The sequence below is a fragment of the Cherax quadricarinatus genome, chromosome 10 (genome assembly GCF_038502225.1).
Source record: "Cherax quadricarinatus isolate ZL_2023a chromosome 10, ASM3850222v1, whole genome shotgun sequence".
Taxonomy (NCBI): Eukaryota; Metazoa; Arthropoda; class Malacostraca; order Decapoda; family Parastacidae; genus Cherax; species Cherax quadricarinatus.
In genome coordinates, this window is record NC_091301.1 from 48,566,902 (window position 1) to 48,590,495 (window position 23,594).

A 23,594-nucleotide genomic window follows, 5' to 3' on the forward strand; every position below is an offset into this window, starting at 1 on the left:
CTCATCAGTCTGTGGTGATCCATGACTCAACTATCTATGGTGATCCATGACTCGACGGTCTGTGGTGATCCATTACTCAACTGTCTGTGGTGATCCATGACTCAACTGTCTGTGGTGATCCATATCTCGACTGTCTGTGGTGACCCCTGACTAAACTGTCTGTGGTGATCAGTTACTCAAATGTGTGTGGTGATCCATGACCCAACTGTATGGTGATCCAAGACTCAACTGTCTTTGGTGATCCATGGCCCGGCTGTCTGTGGTGTCCATGACTCAACTGTATGTGGAGATCCATGACTCAACTGTCTGAGCTGATCCATGACTCATCTGTCAATGGTGATCCATGAACAAACTCTCTGTGGTGATCCATGACCCGATTGTCTGTTGTGATCCATTATTCGACTGTCTGTGGTGATCCATGACTCGACTGTCTCTGGTGACCCATGACTCAACTGTCTGTGGTGATCAATGACTCAACTGTCTGTGGTAATCCATGACCCAACTGTCTGTGGTGATCCATGGCTCATCTGCCTGTGGTGATCCAAGACTCAACTCTCTGTGGTGATCCTTGCATCAACTGTCTGTGGTGATCCATGACTCAACTGTTTGTGGTGATCCATGACCCAACTGTGTGGTGATCCACGACTCACCTGTGTGGTGATCCATGACTCAACTGTCTGTGGTGATCCATGACTCAACTGTCTGTGGTGATCCATGACTCAACTGTCTGTGGTGATCAATGACTCAACTGTCTGTGGTGATCCATCACCCAACATACTGTGGTGATCCATGACTCAACTGTCTTTGGTGATCGATGAAACATCTGTCTGTGGTGATCCATGGCTCGACTGTCTGTGGTGATCCATGACCCAACTGTCTGTGGTGGTCCATAACTCAACTGTCTCTGGTGATCCATAACTCAATGTTGATCCATGAATCGAAGGTCTGTGGTGATCCATGACTCAACTGTGTTTGGTGATCCATGACTCAACTGTCTGTGGGGAACCATCACTCAACAGTCTGTGGTGATCCATAACTCAATGGTGATCCATGACTCAAGTGTCTGTGGCGATCCATGACCCAACTGTCTGTGGTCATCCATGGCTCAAGTGTCTGTGGTGATCCGTGACCCGACGGTCTGTGGTGATCCATGACTCAACTGTCTGTGTGATCCATAACTAAATGGTGATCAATGACTCGATTGTCTTTGGCGATTTATGACTCTACGGTGTCTGATGATCCGTGACTCAACTGTCTGTGGTGATCCATGTCTCATCTGTCTGTGGTGATCCGTGACCCAACTGGCTATGGTGATCCATGACTCGACGGTCTGTGATGATCCATGACTCAACTGTCTGTGGTGATCCATGACTCAACTGTCTTTGGTGATCCATGTCTCGACTGTCTGTGGTGACCCGTGACTAAACTGTCTGTGGTGATCAAATACTCAAACGTGTGTGGTGATCCATGACCCAACTGTATGGTGATCCAAGACTCAACTGTCTTTGGTGATCCATGGCCCGGCTGTCTGTGGTGTCCATGACTCAACTGTATGTGGAGATCCATGACTCAACTGTCTGTGGTGACCCATGACTAAACTGTCTGTGGTGATCCATGACTCAACTGAGTGTGGTGATCCATGACTCAGCTGTCTCTTGTGATCCATGACTCAGCTGTCTGTGGTGATCATTGACGCGACTGTCTGTGGTGATCCATGACTCAGCTGTCTCTTGTGATCCATGACTCAGCTGTCTGTGGTGATCAATGACGCGACTGTCTGTGGTGATTCATGACTCAACTGTATGTGGTAATCCATGACTCAACTGTCTCTGGTGATTCACGACTCAACTGTCTGTGGTGATCCATGACTCAACTGTCTTCGGTGATCCATGACTCGACTGTCTGTAGTGATATATGACTCGACTGTCTGTGCACATCCATGACTCATCTGTCAATGGTGATCCATGAACAAACTCTCTGTGGTGATCCATGACACGATTGTCTGTTGTGATTCATTATTCGACTGTCTGTGGTGATCCATGACTCAACTGTCTACGGTGATAAATGACTCAACTGTCTGTGGTGATCCATGTCTCGACTGTCTGTGGTGACCCGTGACTAAACTGTCTGTGGTGATCAAATACTCAAACGTGTGTGGTGATCCATGACCCAACTGTATGGTGATCCAAGACTCAACTGTCTTTGGTGATCCATGGCCCGGCTGTCTGTGGTGTCCATGACTCAACTGTATGTGGAGATCCATGACTCAACTGTCTGAGCTGATCCATGACTCATCTGTCAATGGTGATCCATGAACAAACTCTCTGTGGTGATCCATGACACGATTGTCTGTTGTGATTCATTATTCGACTGTCTGTGGTGATCCATGACTCGACTGTCTCTGGTGACCCATGACTCAACTGTCTGTGGTGATCAATGACTCAACTGTCTGTGGTAATCCATGACCCAACTGTCTGTGGTGATCAATGGCTCATCTGTCTGTGGTGAACCAAGACTCAACTCTCTGTGGTGATCCTTGCATCAACTGTCTGTGGTGATCCATGACTCAACTGTTTGTGGTGATCCATGACCCAACTGTGTGGTGATCCATGACTCACCTGTGTGGTGATCCATGACTCAACTGTCTGTGGTGATCCATGACTCAACTGTCTGTGGTGATCCATGACTCAACTGTCTGTGGTGATCAATGACTCAACTGTCTGTGGTGATCCATCACCCAACATACTGTGGTGATCCATGACTCAACTGTCTTTGGTGATCGATGAAACAACTGTCTGTGGTGATCCATGGCTCGACTGTCTGTGGTGATCCATGACCCAACTGTCTGTGGTGGTCCATAACTCAACCGTCTCTGGTGATCCATAACTCAATGTTGATCCATGAATCGAAGGTCTGTGGTGATCCATGACTCAACTGTGTTTGGTGATCCATGACTCAACTGTCTGTGGTGAACCATCACTCAACAGTCTTTGGTGATCCATAACTCAATGGTGATCCATGACTCAAGTGTCTGTGGCGATCCATGACCCAACTGTCTGTGGTCATCCATGGCTCAAGTGTCTGTGGTGATCCGTGACCCGACGGTCTGTGGTGATCCATGACTCAACTGTCTGTGTGATCCATAACTCAATGGTGATCAATGACTCGATTGTCTTTGGCGATCTATGACTCTACGGTCTGTGGTGATCCATGACTCAACTGTCTGTTGTGATCCATGTCTCATCTGTCTGTGGTGATCCTTGACTCAACTGCCTATGGTGATCCATGACTCAACGGTCTGTGGTGATCCATGACTCAACTGTCTGTGGTGATCCATGACTCAACTGTCTGTGGTGATCCATGTCTCGACTGTCTGTGGTGACCCCTGAATAAACTGTCTGTGGTGATCCATTACTAAAATGTGTGTGGTGATCCATGACCCAACTGTGTGTTGATCCAAGACTCAACTGTCTTTGGTGATCCATGGCCCGGCTGTCTGTGGCGTCCATGACTCAACTTTATGTGGTGATCCATGACTCAACTGTCTGTGGTGACCCATGACTCAACTGTCTGTGGTGATCCATGACTCAACTGTCTGTGGTGATCCATAACTCAACTGTCTCTTGTGATCCATGACTCAGCTGTCTGTGGTGACCCATGACTCGACTGTCTGTGGTGATCGGTGCCTCAGCTGTCTCTTGAGATCCATGACTCAGCTGTCTGTGGTGATCAATGACGCGACTGTCTGTGGTGATCCATGATACAACTGTATGTGGTAATCCATGACTCAACTGTCTCTGGTGATTCACGACTCAACTGTCTGCGGTGATCCATGACTCGACTGTCAATGGTGATCCAAGAACCAACTCTCTGTTTTGATCCATGACACGACTGTCTGTGGCGATCCATGACTCGATTGTCTGTTGTGATCCATTACTCGACTGTCTGTGGTGATCCATGACTCGACTGTCTGTGGTAACCCATGACTCAACTGTATGTGGTGATCAATGACTCAACTGTCTGTGGTAATCCATGACCCAACTGTCTGTGGTGATCCTTGCATCAACTGTCTGTGGTGATCCATGACTCAACTGTTTGTGGTGATCCATGACCCAACTGTGTGGTCATCCATGACTCACCTGTGTGGTGATCCATGACTCAACTGTCTGTGGTGATCCATGACTCAACTGTCTGTTGTGATTCATGAGTCAACTGTCTGTGGTGATCGATGACTCAGCTGTCTGTGGTGATCAATGACTCAACTGTCTGTCGTGACCCATGACCCAACTTACTGAGGTGATCCATGACTCAACTGTCTTTGTTGATCGATGAACCAACTGTCTGTGGTGATCCATGGCTCGACTGTCTGTGGTGATCCATGACTAAACTGTCTGTGGTTATCCATGACCCAACTGTCTGTGGTGGTCCATAACTCAACTGTCTCTGGTGATCCATAACTCAATGTTGATCAATGACTCGACGGTCTGTGGTGATCCATGACTCAACTGTCTTTGGTGATCCATGACTCAACTGTCTGTGGTGAACCATCACTCAACAGTCTGTGGTGATCCATAACTCAATGGTGATCCATGACTCAAGTGTCTGTGGCGATCCATGACCCAACTGTCTGTGGTCATCCATAACTCGAGTGTCTGTGGTGATCCGTGACCCGACGGTCTGTGGTGATCCATGACTCAACTGTCTGTGTGATCCATGACTCAACTGTCTCTGGTGATTCATAATTCAATGGTGATCAATGACTCGATTGTCTTTGGCGATCTATGACTCTACAGTCTGTGGTGATCCATGACTCAACTGTCTGTGGTGATCCATGTCTCATCTGTCTGAGGTGATTCATGACTCAACTGCCTATGGTGATCCATGACTCGACGGTCTGTGGTGATCCATTACTCAACTGTCTGTGGTGATCCATGACTTAACTGTCTGTGGTGATCCATGTCTCGACTGTCTGTGGTGACCCCTGACTAAACTGTCTGTGGTGATTCATTACTCAAATGTGTATGGTGATCCATGACCCAACTGTGTGGTGATCCAAGACTCAACTGTCTTTGGTGATCCATGGCCCGGCTGTCTGTGGTGTCCATGACTCAACTGTATGTGGTGATCCATGACTCAACTCTCTGTGGTGACCCATGACTCAACTGTCTGTGGTGATCCGTGACTCAACTGTCTGAGGTGATTCATGACTCAACTGTCTGTGGTGATCCATAACTCAACTGTGTGTGGTGATCCATGATTGAACTGTCTGTTATGATCATTGACACGACTGTCTGTGGTGACCCATGACTCGACTGTCTGTGGTGATCCATGCCTCAGCTGTCTCTTGTGATCCATGACTCAGCTGTCTGTGGTGATCAATGACGCGACTGTCTGTGGTGATCCATGACTCAACTGTATGTGGCAATCCATGACTCAACTGTCTGTGGTGATCCATGACTCAACTGTCTTCGGTGATCCATGACTCGACTGTCTGTAGTGATATATGACTCGACTGTCTGTGCTGATCCATGACTCAACTGTCAATGGTGATCCATGAACCAACTCTCTGTGGTGATCCATGACACGACTGTCTGTGGTGATCCATGACTCGACGGTCTGTGGTGATCCATTACTCAACTGTCTGTGGTGATCCATGACTCAACTGTCTGTGGTGATCCATATCTCGACTGTCTGTGGTGACCCCTGACTAAACTGTCTGTGGTGATCAATTACTCAAATGTGTGTGGTGATCCATGACCCAACTGTATGGTGATCCAAGACTCAACTGTCTTTGGTGATCCATGGCCCGGCTGTCTGTGGTGTCCATGACTCAACTGTATGTGGAGATCCATGACTCAACTGTCTGAGCTGATCCATGACTCATCTGTCAATGGTGATCCATGAACAAACTCTCTGTGGTGATCCATGACCCGATTGTCTGTTGTGATCCATTATTCGACTGTCTGTGGTGATCCATGACTCGACTGTCTCTGGTGACCCATGACTCAACTGTCTGTGGTGATCAATGACTCAACTGTCTGTGGTAATCCATGACCCAACTGTCTGTGGTGATCCATGGCTCATCTGCCTGTGGTGATCCAAGACTCAACTCTCTGTGGTGATCCTTGCATCAACTGTCTGTGGTGATCCATGACTCAACTGTTTGTGGTGATCGATGACCCAACTGTGTGGTGATCCATGACTCACCTGTGTGGTGATCCATGACTCAACTGTCTGTGGTGATCCATGACTCAACTGTCTGTGGTGATCCATGACTCAACTGTCTGTGGTGATCAATGACTCAACTGTCTGTGGTGATCCATCACCCAACATACTGTGGTGATCCATGACTCAACTGTCTTTGGTGATCGATGAAACATCTGTCTGTGGTGATCCATGGCTCGACTGTCTGTGGTGATCCATGACCCAACTGTCTGTGGTGGTCCATAACTCAACCGTCTCTGGTGATCCATAACTCAATGTTGATCCATGAATCGAAGGTCTGTGGTGATCCATGACTCAACTGTGTTTGGTGATCCATGACTCAACTGTCTGTGGTGAACCATCACTCAACAGTCTTTGGTGATCCATAACTCAATGGTGATCCATGACTCAAGTGTCTGTGGCGATCCATGACCCAACTGTCTGTGGTCATCCATGGCTCAAGTGTCTGTGGTGATCCGTGACCCGACGGTCTGTGGTGATCCATGACTCAACTGTCTGTGTGATCCATAACTCAATGGTGATCAATGACTCGATTGTCTTTGGCGATCTATGACTCTACGGTCTGTGGTGATAAATGACTCAACTGTCTGTTGTGATCCATGTCTCATCTGTCTGTGGTGATCCTTGACTCAACTGCCTATGGTGATCCATGACTCAACGGTCTGTGGTGATCCATGACTCAACTGTCTGTGGTGATCCATGACTCAACTGTCTGTGGTGATCCATGTCTCGACTGTCTGTGGTGACCCCTGACTAAACTGTCTGTGGTGATCCATTACTAAAATGTGTGTGGTGATCCATGACCCAACTGTGTGGTGATCCAAGACTCAACTGTCTTTGGTGATCCATGGCTCAACTGTCTGTGGTGACCCATGACTCAACTGTCTGTGGTGATCCATGACTCAACTGTCTGTGGTGATCCATGACTCAACTGTCTGTGGTGATCCATGACTCAACTGTCTGTGGTGATCCATAACTCAACTGTCTCTTGTGATCCATGACTCAGCTGTCTGTGGTGACCCATGACTCGACTGTCTGTGGTGATCGATGCCTCAGCTGTCTCTTGAGATCCATGACTCAGCTGTCTGTGGTGATCCATGACTCGACTGTCTGTGGTGATCCATGATACAACTGTATGTGGTAATCCATGACTCAACTGTCTCTGGTGATTCATGACTCAACTGTCTGCGGTGATCCATGACTCGACTGTCTGTGGTGATCCAAGAACCAACTCTCTGTTTTGATCCATGACACGACTGTCTGTGGTGATCCATGACTCGACTGTCTGTGGTGATCCATGACTCTGTTGTGATCCATTACTCGACTGTCTGTGGTGATCCATGACTCAACTGTCTGTGGTGATCCAAGACTCAACTCTCTGTGTTGATCCTTGCATCAACTCTCTGTGGTGATCCATGACTCAACTGTCTGTGGTGATCCATGACCCAACTGTGTGGTGATCCATGACTCAACATTCTGTGGTGATCCATGTCTCAACTGTCTGTGGTGATCCATGACTCAACTGTCTGTTGTGATTCATGAGTCAACTGTCTGTGGTGATCCATGACTCAACTGTCTGCGGTGATCAATGGCTCAACTGTCTGTGGTGATCCATGACCCAACTTACTGTGGTGATCCATGACTCAATTGTCTTTCGTGATCGATGAACCAACTGTCTGTGGTGATGCATGGCTCGACTGTCTGTGGTGATTCATGACTCAACTGTCTGTGGTTATCCATGACCCAACTGTCTTTGGTGGTCTATAACTCAACTGTCTTTGGTGATCCATAACTCAATGGTGGTCCATGACTCGACGGTCTGTTGTGATCCATGACTCAACTGTCTTTGGTGATCCATGACTCAACTGTCTGTGGTGATCCATGACTCAGTCTGTGGTGATCCATAACTCAATGGTGATCCATGACTCAACTGTCTGTGGTGATCCATGACTCAACTGTCTGTGGTGATCCATAACTCAACTGTCTCTGGTGATCCATGACTCAACTGTCTGTGGTGGTCCATGACCCAACTGTCTGTGGTGATCCATAACTCAACTGTGTCTGGTGATCCATAACTCAATGGTGATCCATGACTCGACTGTCTGTGGTGGTCCATGACTCAACTGTCTTTTGTAATCCATGACTCAACTGTCTGTGGTGATCAGTGACTCAAATGTCTGTGGTGATCCATGACTCAACTGTCTGTGGTGATCCATGACTCGACGGTCTGTGGTGATCTTTTACTCAACTATCTGTGGTGATTCATGGCTCAACTGTCTGTGGTGATCCATGTTTCGACTGTCTGTGGTGACCCCTGACTAAAGTGTCTGTGGTGATCCATGACTCAAATGTGTGTGGTGATCCATGACCCAACTGTGTGGTGATCTATGACTCAACTCTCTTTGGTGATCCATGGCTCGGCTGTCTGTGGTGTCCATGACTCAACTGTATGTGGTGATCCATGACTCAACTCTCTATGGTGACCCATGACTCAACTGTCTGTGGTGATCCATGACTAAACTGTCTGTGGTGTCCATGACTCAACTATATGTGGTGATCCATGACTCAACTGAGTGTGGTGATCCATGATTGAACTGTCTGTTATGATCATTGACACGACTGTCTGTGGTGATCCATGACTCGACTGTCTGTGGTGATCCATGACTCAGCTGTCTCTTGTGATCCATGACTCAGCTGTCTGTGGTGATCAATGACGCGACTGTCTGTGGTGATCCATGACTCAACTGTATGTGGTAATCCATGACTCAACTGTCTGTGGTGATCCATGACTCAACTGTCTTAGGTGATCAATGACGCGACTGTCTGTGGTGATCCATGACTCAACTGTATGTGGTAATCCATGACTCAACTGTCAATAGTGATCCATGAACCAACTGTCTGTGGTGATCCATGACACGACTGTCTGTGGTGATCCATGACTCGATTGTCTGTTGTGGTCCATTACTCGACTGTCTGTGGTGATCCATGACTCGACTGTCTGTAGTGACCCATGACTCAACTGTCTGTGGTGATCAATGACTCAAGTGTCTGTGGTAATCCATGACCAAACTGTCTGAGGTGATCCATGGCTCAACTCTCTGTGGTGATCCAAGACTCAACTCTCTGTGGTGATCCTTGCATCAACTGTCTGTGGTGATCCATGACTCAACTGTCTGTGGTGATCCATGACCCAACTGTGTGGTGATCCATGACTCAACTGTGTGGTTATCAATGACTCACCTGTGTGGTGATCCATGACTCAACTGTCTTTGGTGATCCATGACTCAACTGTCTGTTGTGATTCATGAGTCAACTGTCTGTGGTGATCAATGACTCAACTGTCTGTGGTGATCCATGACCCAACTTACTGTGGTGATCCATGACTCAACTGTCTCTGGTGATCCATAACTCAATGTTGATCCATGAATCGACGGTCTGTTGTGATCCATGACTCAACTGTCTTTGGTGATCCATGACTCAACTGTCTGTGGTGAACCATCACTCAACTGTCTGTGGTGATCCATCACTCAACTGTCTGTGGCGATCCATGACCCAACTGTCTGTGGTGATCCATGACCCAACTGTCTGTGGTCATCCATGAATCGACTGTCTGTGGTGATCCATGACTCCACTGTCTTTGGTGATCCATGACTCAACTGTCTGTGGTGATCCATGACTCAACTGCCTCTGGTGATCCATAACTCAATGGTGATCAATGACTCGATTTTCTTTGGCGATCTATGACTCTACGATCTGTGGTGATCCATGACTCAACTGTCTGTGGTGATCCATGTCTCATCTGTCTGTGGTGATCCATGACTCAACTGGCTATGGTGATCCATGACTCGACGGTCTGTGGTGATCCATGACTCAACTGTCTGTGGTGATTCATGACTCAACTGTCTGTTGTGATACATGACCCAACTGTCTGTGGCGATCAATGACTCGACTCTCTGAGGTGATCCATGTCTCGACTGTCTGTGGTGATCCATGACTCAACTGTCTTTGGAGATCCATGACTCAACTGTCTATAGTGATCCATGACTCAACTATCTGTTGTGATCCATGACTCAACTGTGTGTGGTGATCCATGATTCAACTGTCTGTGGTGATCCATGACTGAGCTGTCTGTGGATATCCATGACTCAGCTGTCTGTGGTGATCCATGACGCGACTGCCTGAGGTGATCCATGACTCAACTGTCTGAGGTGATCCATGACTCAACTCTCTGTGGTGATCCATGACTCAACTGTCTACGGTGATAAATGACTCAACTGTCTGTGGTGATCCATGTCTCGACTGTCTGTGGTGATCCATGACTCAACTGTCTGTGGTGATCCATGACTCAACTGTCTGTGGTGATCCATGACTCAACTCTGTGGTGATCCATGACTCAACTGTCTGTGGTGATCCATGACTCAACTGTCTGTGGTGATCCATGACTCAACTGTCTGTGGTGATCCATGACTCAACTGTCTGTGGTGATCCATGACTCAACTGTCTGTGGTGATCCATGACTCAACTGTCTGTGGTGATCCATGACTCAACTGTCTGTGGTGATCCATGACTCAACTGTCTGTGGTGATCCATGACTCAACTGTCTGTGGTGATCCATGACTCGACTGTTTGTGGTGATCATGACTCGACTGTCTCTGGTGATCCATGACTCAGCTGTCTGTGGTGATCCATGGCTCACCTGTCTTAAGTGATCCATGACTTAACTGCCTGTGGTGTTCCATGACAACTGTCTGTGGTGATCCGTGACTCAACTGTCCGCGGTGATCCATGACTCGACTGTCTGAGGTGATCCATGACTTAACTGTCTGAGGTGATAAATGTCTCAACTGTCTGTGGTGATCCATGACTAAACTGTCTATGGGGATCCATGACTCAACTGTCTATGGGGATCCATGAATCAACTGTCTGTTGTGATCCATGACTCGATTGTCTGTGGTGATCCATGACTCGACTGTGTGGTGATCCATGACTCAACTGTCTCTGGTGATCCATGACTCAACTGTCTGTAGTGATCCATGACTCGACTGTCTGTGGTGATCCATGACTCAACTGTCTGTGGTGATCCATGACTCAACTGTCTGTGGTGATCCATGACTCAACTGTCTGTGGTGATCCATGACTCAACTGTCTGTGGTGATCCATGACTCAACTGTCTGTGGTGATCCATGACTCAACTGTCTGTGGTGATCCATGACTCAACTGTCTGTGGTGATCCATGACTCAACTGTCTGTGGTGATCCATGACTCAACTGTCTGTGGTGATCCATGACTCAACTGTCTGTGGTGATCCATGACTCAACTGTCTGTGGTGATCCATGACTCAACTGTCTGTGGTGATCCATGACTCAACTGTCTGTGGTGATCCATGACTCAACTGTCTGTGGTGATCCATGACTCAACTGTCTGTGGTGATCCATGACTCAACTGTCTGTGGTGATCCATGACTCAACTGTCTGTGGTGATCCATGACTCAACTGTCTGTGGTGATCCATGACTCAACTGTCTGTGGTGATCCATGACTCAACTGTCTGTGGTGATCCATGACTCAACTGTCTGTGGTGATCCATGACTCAACTGTCTGTGGTGATCCATGACTCAACTGTCTGTGGTGATCCATGACTCAACTGTCTGTGGTGATCCATGACTCAACTGTCTGTGGTGATCCATGACTCAACTGTCTGTGGTGATCCATGACTCACTGTCTGTGGTGATCCATGACTCAACTGTCTGTGGTGATCCATGACTCAACTGTCTGTGGTGATCCATGACTCAACTGTCTGTGGTGATCCATGACTCAAATGTCTGTGGTGATCCATGACTCGACTGTCTGTGGTGATCCATGACTCAACTGTCTGTGGTGATCCATGACTCAACTGTCTGTGGTGATCCATGACTCAACTGTCTGTGGTGATCCATGACTCAACTGTCTGTGGTGATCCATGACTCATCTGTCTGTGGTGATCCATGACTCAACTGTCTGTGGTGATCCATGACTCAACTGTCTGTGGTGATCCATGACTCAACTGTCTGTGGTGATCCATGACTCAACTGTCTGTGGTGATCCATGACTCAACTGTCTGTGGTGATCCATGACTCAACTGTCTGTGGTGATCCATGACTCAACTGTCTGTGGTGATCCATGACTCAACTGTCTGTGGTGATCCATGACTCAACTGTCTGTGGTGATCCATGACTCAACTGTCTGTGGTGATCCATGACTCAACTGTCTGTGGTGATCCATGACTCAACTGTCTGTGGTGATCCATGACTCAACTGTCTGTGGTGATCCATGACTCAACTGTCTGTGGTGATCCATGACTCAACTGTCTGTGGTGATCCATGACTCAACTGTCTGTGGTGATCCATGACTCAACTGTCTGTGGTGATCCATGACTCAACTGTCTGTGGTGATCCATGACTCAACTGTCTGTGGTGATCCATGACTCAACTGTCTGTGGTGATCCATGACTCAACTGTCTGTGGTGATCCATGACTCAACTGTCTGTGGTGATCCATGACTCAACTGTCTGTGGTTATCCATGACTCAACTGTCTGTGGTGATCCATGACTCAACTGTCTGTGGTGATCCATGACTCGACTGTCTGTGGTGATCCATGAGTCAACTCTCTGTGGTGTTGCATGACTCAACTGTCTGTGGTGATCCATGACTCAACTGTCTGTGGTGATCCATGACTCAACTGTCTGTGGTGATCCATGACTCAACTGTCTGTGGTGATCCATGACTCAACTGTCTGTGGTGATCCATGACTCAACTGTCTGTGGTGATCCATGACTCGACTGTCTGTGGTAATCCATGACTCATGACTCAACTGACTGTGGTGATCCATGACTCAACTGTCTGTGGTGATCCATGACTCAACTGTCTGTGGTGATCCATGACTCAACTGTCTGTGGTGATCCATGACTCAACTGTCTGTGGTGATCCATGACTCAACTGTCTGTGGTGATCCATGAATCAACTGTCTGTGGTGATCCATGACTCGACTGTCTGTGGTGATCCATGACTCGACTGTCTGTGGTGATCCATGACTCAACTGTCTGTGGTGATCCATGACTCAACTGTCTGTGGTGATCCATGACTCAACTGTCTGTGGTGATCCATGACTCAACTGTCTGTGGTGATCCATGACTCAACTGTCTGTGGTGATCCATGACTCAACTGTCTGTGGTGATACATGACTCAACTGTCTGTGGTGATCCATGACTCAACTGTCTGTTGTGATCCATGACTCAAATCTCTGTGGTGATCCAGGACTCGACTGTCTGTGGTGATCCATGATTCAACTCTCAGTAGTGACCCATAATTCAACTGCCTGTGGTGATCCATGACTCAACTGTATGTGGTGATCCGTGACTCTACTGTCTGTGGTGACTCAAGACTCAACTGTCTGAGGTGATCCATAACTCAACTGTCTGTGGTGATCCATGACTCAACTGAGTGTGGTGATCCATGACTCAGCTGTCTGTGGTGTTCCATGACTCAACTCTCTGTGGTGATCCATGACTCGACTGTCTGTGGTGATCCATGGCTCAACTGTCTGTGGTGATCCATGACTCAACTGTCTGTGGTGATCCATGGCTCGACTGTCTGTGGTGTTCCAAGACTCAACTGTCTGTGGTGATCCATGTCCCAACTGTCTGTGGTGATCCATAACTCAACTGTCTGTGGTGATCCATGACTCAACTGTCTGTGGTGATCCATGACTCAACTGTCTGTGGTGATCCATGACTCAACTGTCTGTGGTGATCCATGACTCAACTGTCTGTGGTGATCCATGACTCAACTGTCTGTGGTGATCCATGACTCAACTGTCTGTGGTGATCCATGACTCGACTGTCTGTGGTGATCCATGACACAACTGTCTGTGGTGATCCATGACTCAACTGTCTGTGGTGATCCATGACTCAACTGTCTGTGGTGATCCATGACTCAACTGTCTGTGGTGATCCATGACTCAACTGTCTGTGGTGATCCATGACTCAACTGTCTGTGGTGATCCATGACTCAACTGTCTGTTGTGATCCATGACTCAACTGTCTGTGGTGATCCATGACTCAACTGTCTGTGGAGATCTATGACTCAACTCTCTGTGGTGATTCTTGACTCAAGTGTCTGTGGTGATGCATGATTCAACTGCATGTGGTGATCCAAGACTCAACTCTCTTTGGTGATCAATGACTCAACTGCCTGTGGTGATCCATGACTCAACTGTCTGTGGTTATCCATGACTCGACTGTCTGTGGTGGTCCATGAATCGACTGTCTGTTGTGATCCATGACTCAACTGTCTGTGGTGATCCATGACTGACTGTCTGTGGTGATCCATGACTCAACTGTCTGTGGTGATCCATTACTCTACTGTCTGTGGTGATCCATGACTCAACTTTCTGTGGTGATCCATGACACGAATGTCTGTTGTGATCTATGACTCGATTGTCTGTGGTAATCCATTATTCGACTGTCTGTGGTGATCCATGACTCGACCGTCTGTGGTGATCCATGACCCAACTGTCTGTGGTGATCCATGACTCAACTGTCTGTGGTGATCCATGACTCAACTGTCTGTGGTGATCCATGACTCAACTGTCTGTGGTGATCCATGACTCGACTGTCTGTGGTGATCCATGACTCAACTGACTGTTTAGATCCATGACTCAACTGTCTGTGGTGATCCATGATCTGTGGTGATCCATGACTGACTGTCTGTGGTGATCCATGACTCAACTGTCTGTGGTGATCCATGACTCAACTGTCTGTGGTGATCCATGACTCAACTGTCTGTGGTGATCCATGACTCTCCTGTCTGTGGTGATCCATGACTCAACTGTCTGTGGCGATCCATGACTCAACTGTCTGTGGTGATCCATGACTCAACTGTCTGTGGTGATCCATGACTCAACTGTCTGTGGTGATCCATGACTCAACTGTCTGTGGTGATCCATGACTCAACTGTCTGTGGTGATCCATGACTCAACTGTGAGTGGTGATCGAAGACTCAACTGCCTGTGGTGATCCATGACTCGACTGTCTGTGGTGATATATGACTCAACTGTCTGTGGTGATCCATAACTCAACTGTCTGTGGTGATACGTGACTCAACTGTGAGTGGTGATCCAAGACTCAACTGCCTGTGGTGATCCATGACTCAACTGTCTGTGGTGATCCATGACTCAACTGTCTGTGGTGATCCATGACTCAACTGTCTGTGGTGATCCATGACTCAACTGTCTGTGGTGATCCATGACTCAACTGTCTGTGGTGATCCATGACTCAACTGTCCGTGGTGATCCATGACTCAACTGTCTGTGGTGATCCATGACTCAACTGTCTGTGGTGATCCATGACACGACTGTCTGTGGTGATCCATGACTCGATTGTCTGTGGTGATCCATGATTCGACTCTCTGTTGTGATCCATGACTCAACTGTCTGTGGTGATCCATGACTCAGCACTCTGTGGTGATCCATGTCCCAACTGTCTGTGGTGATCCATGGCCCGACTCTCTGTGGTGCTCCATGACTCAACTGTCTGTGGTGATCCATGACTCAACTCTCTCTGGTGATCCATGACTCGACTGTCTGTGGTGATAAATGACTCAACTGCATGTGGTGATCCATGACTCAACTGTATGTGGTGATCCATGACTCAACTGTCTGTGGTGATCCATGACTCGACTCTCTGTGGTGATCCATGACTCAACTGACTTTTGTGATCCATGACTCACTTCTCTGTTATGATCTATGACTCAACTGTCTGTGGTGTTCCATGACTCAACTGTCTGTAATGATCTATGACTCGACTATCTTTTGTGACCGCTGACTCAACTCTCTGTGGTGATCCATGACTCGGCTGTCTGTTGTGATCCATGACTCGACTGCCTGTGGTGATCCATTACAACTGTCTGTGGTGATCCATGATAACTGTCTGTGGTGATCCATGACTCAACTGTCTGTGGTGATCCATGACTCAACTATCTGTGGTGATCCATGACTCAACTGTCTGTGGTGATCCATGACTCAACTGTCTGTGGTGATCCATGACTCAACTGTATGTGGTGATCCATGACTCAGCTGTCTGTGGTGATCCAGGACTCGACTGTCTGTGGTGATCCATGACTCAACTGAATGTGGTGATCCATGACTCAACTGTCTTTGTTGATCCATGACTCAAGTGCCTGTGGTGATCCATGACTCAACTGTCTGTGGTGATCCATGACTCAGCTGTCTGTTGTAATCCATGACTCGAATGTCTGTGGTGATCCATGACTCAACGGTCTGTGGTGATCCATGACTCAACTGTCTGTGGTGATCCATGACTCAACTGTCTGTGGCGATCCATGACTCAACTGTCAGTGGTGATCCATGACTCGACTGTCTGTGGTAATCATGACTCAACTGTCTGTGGTGATCCATAACTCAACTGTGTGTGGTGATCCATGACTCAACTGTCTATGGTGATCCATGACACGAGTGTCTGTTGTGATCCATGACTCGATTGTCTATGGTGATCCATTACTCGATTGTCTGTGGTGATCATGACTCAACTCTCTGTGGTGATCCACGACTCAACTGTCTGTGGTGATTCATGACTCAACTGTCTGTTGTGATCTATGACTCAACTGCCTGTGGTGATTCATGACTCTACTCTCTGTGGTGATCCATGACTCAACTGTCTGTGGTGAACTATGACTCATCTATCTGTGGTGATCCGTGACTCAACTGTCTTAAGTGATCCATGACTCAGCTGTCTGATGTGATCCATAACTCAACTGTCTTAAGTGATCCATGACTCAATTGTCTGTGATGTTCCATGACTCAACTGTCTGTGGTGATCTGTGACTCATCTATCTGTGGTGATCCGTGACTCAACTGTCTGTGGTGATCCATGACTCGACTGTCTGAGGTGATCCATGACTCAACTGTCTGTGGTGATCCATGACTCAACTGTCTGTGGTGATAATTGACTCAACTGTCTGTGGTGATCCATGACTCAACTGTCTGTGATGATCCATGACTCAACTGTCTGTGGTGATCCATGACACGACTGTCTGTTGTGATCCATGACTCGATTGTCTGTGGTGATCCATGACTCGACTGTTTGTGGTGATCCATGACTCAACTTTCTGTGGTGATCAATGACTCAACTGTCTGTAGTGATCCATGACTCAACTGTCTGTGGTGATCCATGATTCAACGGTCTGTGGTGATCCATGATTCAACTGCCTATGGTGATCAAACAATCGACTGCCTGTGGTGATCCATGATTCGACTGTCTGTGGTGATCCATGACTCAACTGTCTGTGATGGTCCATGACTCAGCTGTCTGTGGTGATCCATGACTCAGTTGTCTGTGGTGATCCATGATTCGACTGTCTGTGGTGATCCACGACTGAACTGTCCGTGGTGATCCATGACACAACAGTCTGTGGTGATCCATGACCAAACTCTCTGTGGAGATCCACGACTCAACTGTCTGTTGTGATCCACGACTCGACTGTCTGTGGCGATCCATGACTCTACTCTCTGTGGTTATCCATGACTCAACTGTCTGTGGTGATCCATGATTCGACAGTCTTTGGTGATCCATAACCTAACTGTCTGCTGTGATCCACGACTCAACTGTCTCTGGTGGTCCATGACCCAACTGTCTGTGGTGATCCATGACTAGACTGTCTGTTGTGATCCATGATTCAATTGTCTGTGGTGATCCATGTCTCGACAGTCTGTGGTGATCCATCACTCGACTGTCTGTGATGATTCATGACTCAACTGTCTCTGGTGATCCATGAGTCAACTGTCTGTGGTGATCCATAACCTAACTGTCTGCGGTGATCCACGACTCAACTGTCTGTGGTGATCCATGACCCAACTGTCTGTGGTGATCCATGACTAGACTCTCTGTGGTGATCCGTGATTCATCTATCTGTGGTGAACCATGGCCCAACTGTCTGTGGTGATCCATGACACAACTGTCTGTGGTGATCCATGATTCAACTGTCTCTGGTGATCCATATCTCAATGGTGATCCATGACTCGACTGTCTTTGGTGATCCATGACTCTACGGTCTGTTGTGATCCATGACTCAACTGTGTGTGGTGATCCATGACTCATCAGTCTGTGGTGATCCATGACTCAACTAGCTATGGTGATCCATGACTCGACGGTCTGTGATGATCCATTACTCAACTGTCTGTCTTGATCTAAGACTCAACTGCATGTGGTGATCCAAGACTCAACTGTCTATCGTGATCCATGACTCAACTGCCTGTGGTGATCCATGACTCAACTGTCTTTGGTGATCCATGACTCAACTGTCTGTGGTGATCCATGACTCAACTGTCTGTGGTGGTCAATGACTCGACTGTCTGTGGTGATCCATGACTCAGCTGTCTGTGGTGATACATGACTCGACTGTCTCTTGTGATCCTTCACTTAACTCTCTCTGGTGATCCATGACTCACCTGTCAGTGGTTAATCCATGACTCGACTGTCTGTGGTGATATATGACTCAACTGTCTATGGTGATCCATGACTCAACTGTCTGTGGTGATCCATGAGTCAACTGTCTGTGGTGATCCATGACACGACTCTCTGTGGTGATCAATGACTCGATTATCTGTGGTGATCCATGACTCGACTGCCTGTGGTGATCCATGACTCGACTATCTGTGGTGATCCATGACTCAACTGTCTGTGGTGATCCATGACTCAACTGTCTGTGGTATTCCATGACCCAACTGTCTGTGGTGATCCATGACTCAACTGTCTGCGGTGATCCATGATCCTTTGCTCGACTGTCTGTGTGATTAATGACTCAACTGACCCAACTGTCTGTGGTGATCCATAACTCAACTGTCTCTGGTGATCCAAAACTCAATGGTGATCCATGACTCGACTGTCTTTGGTGGTCCATGACTCGACGGTCTGTTGTGATCCATGACTCAACTGTCTTTGGTGATCCATGACTCAACTGTCTGTGGTGATCCATGACTCAACAGTCTGTGGTGATCCATAACTCAGTGGTGATCCATGACTCAACTGTCTGCGGTGAACCATGACCCAACTGTCTGTGGTGATCAATGGCTCAATTGTCTGTGGTGATCCGTGACCCGACGGTCTGTCGTGATCCATGACTCAACTGTCTGTGTGATCCATAACTCAACAGTCTCTGGTGATCCATATCTTAATGGTGATCGATGACTCGACTGTCTTTGGTGATCCATGACTCTACGGTCTGTGGTGATCCATGACTCAACTGTGTGTGGTTATCCATGACTCATCTGTCTGTGGTGATCCATGACTCAACTAGCTATGGTGATCCATGACTCGACGGTCTGTGGTGATCTTTTACTCAACTGTCTGTGGTGATCCATGGCTCAACTGTCTGTGGTGATCCATGTTTCGACTGTCTGTGGTGACCCCTGACTAAACTGTCTGTGGTGATCCATGACTCAAATGTGTGTGGTGATCCATGACCCAACTGTGTGGTGATCCATGACTCAACTGTCTTTGGTGATCCATGGCTCGGCTGTCTGTGGTGTCCATGACTCAACTGTATGTGGTGATCCATGACTCAACTGTCTGTGGTGACCCATGACTCAACTGTCTGTGGTGATCCATGACTCAACTGTCTGTGGTGATCCATGACTCAACTGTCTGTGGTGATCCATGACTCAACTGTATGTGGTGATCCATGATTGAACTGTCTGTTATGATCATTGACACGACTGTCTGTGGTGATCCATGACTCGACTGTGTGTGGTGATCCATGACTCAGCTGTCTCTTGTGATCCATGACTCAGCTGTCTGTGGTGATCAATGACGCGACTGTCTGTGGTGATTCATGACTCAACTGTATGTGGTAATCCATGACTCAACTGTCTGTCGTGATCCATGACTCAACTGTCTGCGGTGATCCATGACTCGACTGTCTGTGGTGATATATGACTAAACTGTCTGTGCTGATCCATGACTCGACTGTCTTTGGTGATCCATGACTCAACTGTCTGTGGTGATCAATGACTCAACTGTCTGTGGTAATCCGTGACCCAACTGTCTGTGGTGATCCATGGCTCAACTGTCTGTGGTAATCCAAGACTCAACTCTCTGTGGTGATCCTTGCATCAACTGTCTGTGGTGATCCATGACTCAACTGTCTGTGGTGATCCATGACCCAACTGTGTGGTGATCCATGACTCAACTGTGTGGTTATCCATGACTCACCTGTGTGGTGATCCATGACTCAACTGTCTGTGGTGATCCATGTCTCAACTGTCTGTAGTGATCCATGAGTCATCTGTCTGTTGTGATTCATGAGTCAACTGTTTGTGGTGATCCATGACTCAACTGTCAGTGGTGATCCATGACCCAACTAACTGTGGTGATCCATGACTCAATTGTCTTTGGTGATCGATGAACCAACTGTCTGTGGAGATGCATGGCTTGACTCTCTGTGGTGATCCATGACTCAACTGTCTGTGGTTATCCATGACCCAACTGTCTGTGGTGGTCCATAACTCAATTGTCTCTGGTGATCCATAACTCAATGTTGATCCATGACTCGACGGTCTGTGGTGATCCATGACTCAACTTTCCTTGGTGATCCATTACTCAACTGCCTGTGGTGATCCATCACTCTACAGTCTGTGGTGATCCATAACTCAATGGTGATCCATGACTCAACTGTCTGTGGCGATCCATGACCCAACTGTCTGTGGTGATACACAAATAACCCGTTCATAAAAGAGAGAAGCTTACGACGACGTTTCGGTCCGACTTGGACCATTGACAAAGTGTGACTTTGTCAATGGTCCAAGTCGGACCGAAACGTCGTCGTAAGCTTCTCTCTTTTATGTGCGGGTTATTTGTGTATCCTTCCAGTCACGGTATTGTGCCTTTTTGTTATTTATGTCTGTGGTGATCCATGGCTCGAGTGTCTGTGGTGATCCGTGACCCGACGGTCTGTGGTGATCCATGAATCAACTGTCTGTGTGATCCATAACTCAACTGTCTCTGGTGATCCATAACTCAATGGTGATCAATTACTCGATTGTCTTTGGCGATCTATGACTCTACGATCTGTGGTGATCCATGACTCAACTGGCTATGGTGATCCATGACTCGACGGTCTTTGGTGATCCATGACTCAACTGTCTGTGGTGATCCATGACTCAACTGTCTGTGGTGATCCATGACCCAACTGTCTGTGGAGATCCATAACTCGACTCTCTGAGGTGATCCATATCTCGACAGTCTGTGATGATCCATGACTCAACTGTCTGTGGTGATCCATGATTCAACTGTCTGTAGTGATCCATGACTCAACTATCTGTGGTGATCCATGACTCAACTGTGTTTGGTGAACCATGATTCAACTGTCTGTGGTGATCCATGACTCAGCTGACTGTGGATATCCATGACTCAGCTGTCTGTGGTGATCCATGACGTGACTACCTGTGGTGATCCATGACTCAACTGTCTGTGGTGATATATGACTCAACTGTCTGTGCTGATCCATGACTCAACTGTCAATGGTGATCCATGACCCAACTGTCTGTGGCGATCCATGACACGACTGTCTGAGGTGATCCATGACTCGATTGTCTGTGTTGATCTATGACTCGACTGTCTGTGGTGATCCAGGACTCGACTGTGTATGGTGGTCCATGACCCAACTGTGTGGTGATCCATGACTCAACTGTGTGGTTATCCATGACTCACATCAGTGGTGATCCATGACTCTGCTGTCTGTGGTGATCCATGACTCAACTGTCTGTGGTGATCCATGACTCAACTGTCTGTTGTGATTCACGATTCAACTGTCTGTGGTGATCCATTACTCAACTGTCTGTGGTGATCCATGACTCAACTGTCTTAGGTGATCTATGACTCAACAGTCTGTGGTGAACCTTGACTCAACTGTCTGTGGTGATCCATGGCTCAACTGTTTGTGCTGATCCATGACTCGACTGTCTGAGGTGATCCGTGACTAAACTGTCTGTGGTGATCCATGACTCAACTGTCTGTAGTGATCCATGACTTAACTGTCTGTGGTGATCCATGACTCAACTGTCTGTGGTGATCCATGACTCAACTAACTGTGGTGATCCAAGACTCGACTGTCTGTGGTGATCCATCATTCAACTCCTTGTGGTGATCTATGATTCGACTGTCTGTGGTGATCCATGACTCGACTGTCTGTGGTGATCCATGACTCGACTGTCTGTGGATATCCATTACCCAACTGTTTGTGGTGATCCATGACTCAGCTGTCTATGGTGATCCATGACTCAACTGTCTGTGGTGATCCATGACTCAACTGTCTGTGGTGATCCATGACTCAACTGTCCGTGGTGATCTATGACTCAACTCTCTGTCTCTGTTGTGATTCTTGACTATAGTGTCTGTGGTCATCCATGACTCAACTGCATGTGGTGATCCATGGCTCGACTGCCTGTGGAGATACATGACTCAACTGTCTGTGGTGATCCATGACTCAGCTGTCTGTGGTGATCCAAGTCTCGACTGTCAGTGGTGATCCATGACTCAACTCTCAGTAGTGATCCATGATTCAACTGCCTGTGGTGATCCATGACTCAACTGAATGTGGTGATCCATGACTCAACTGTCTTTGTTGGTCCATGACTGAAGAGCCAGTGGTGATCCATGACTCAACTGTCTGTTGTGATCCATGACTCAGCTGTCTGTTGTGATCCGTGACTCGACTATCTGTGGTGATCCATGACTCAACGGTCTGTGGTGATCCATGTCTCAACTGTCTGTGGTGATCCATGACTCAACTCTCTGTGGCGATCCATGACTCAACTGTCTGTGGCGATCCATGACTCGACTGTCTGTGGTGATCCATGACACGACTGTCTGAGGTGATATATGACTCAACTGTCTGTGGTGATCCTTGACTCAACTGTCTGTGGTGATCCATGACTCAACTGTCCGTGGTGATCCATGACACGACTGTCTGTTGTGATCCATGACTCGATTGTCTGTGGTGATCCATGACTCGACTGTGTGTGGTGATCCATGACTCAACTTTCTGTGGTGATCAATGACTCAACTGTCTGTGGTGATCCATGACTCTACTGTCTGTGGTGATCCATGACTCAACTGTCTGTGGTGATCCATGACTCAACTGCCTATGGTGATCTATGAATCGACTGACTGTGGTGATCCATGATTCGACTGTTTGTGGTGGTCCATGACTCAACTGTCTGTGATGGTCCATGATTCAGTTGTCTGTGGTGATCCATGACTCAGTTGTCTGTGGTGATCCATGACACGACTGTCTGTGGTGATCCATGACTCGACTGTCT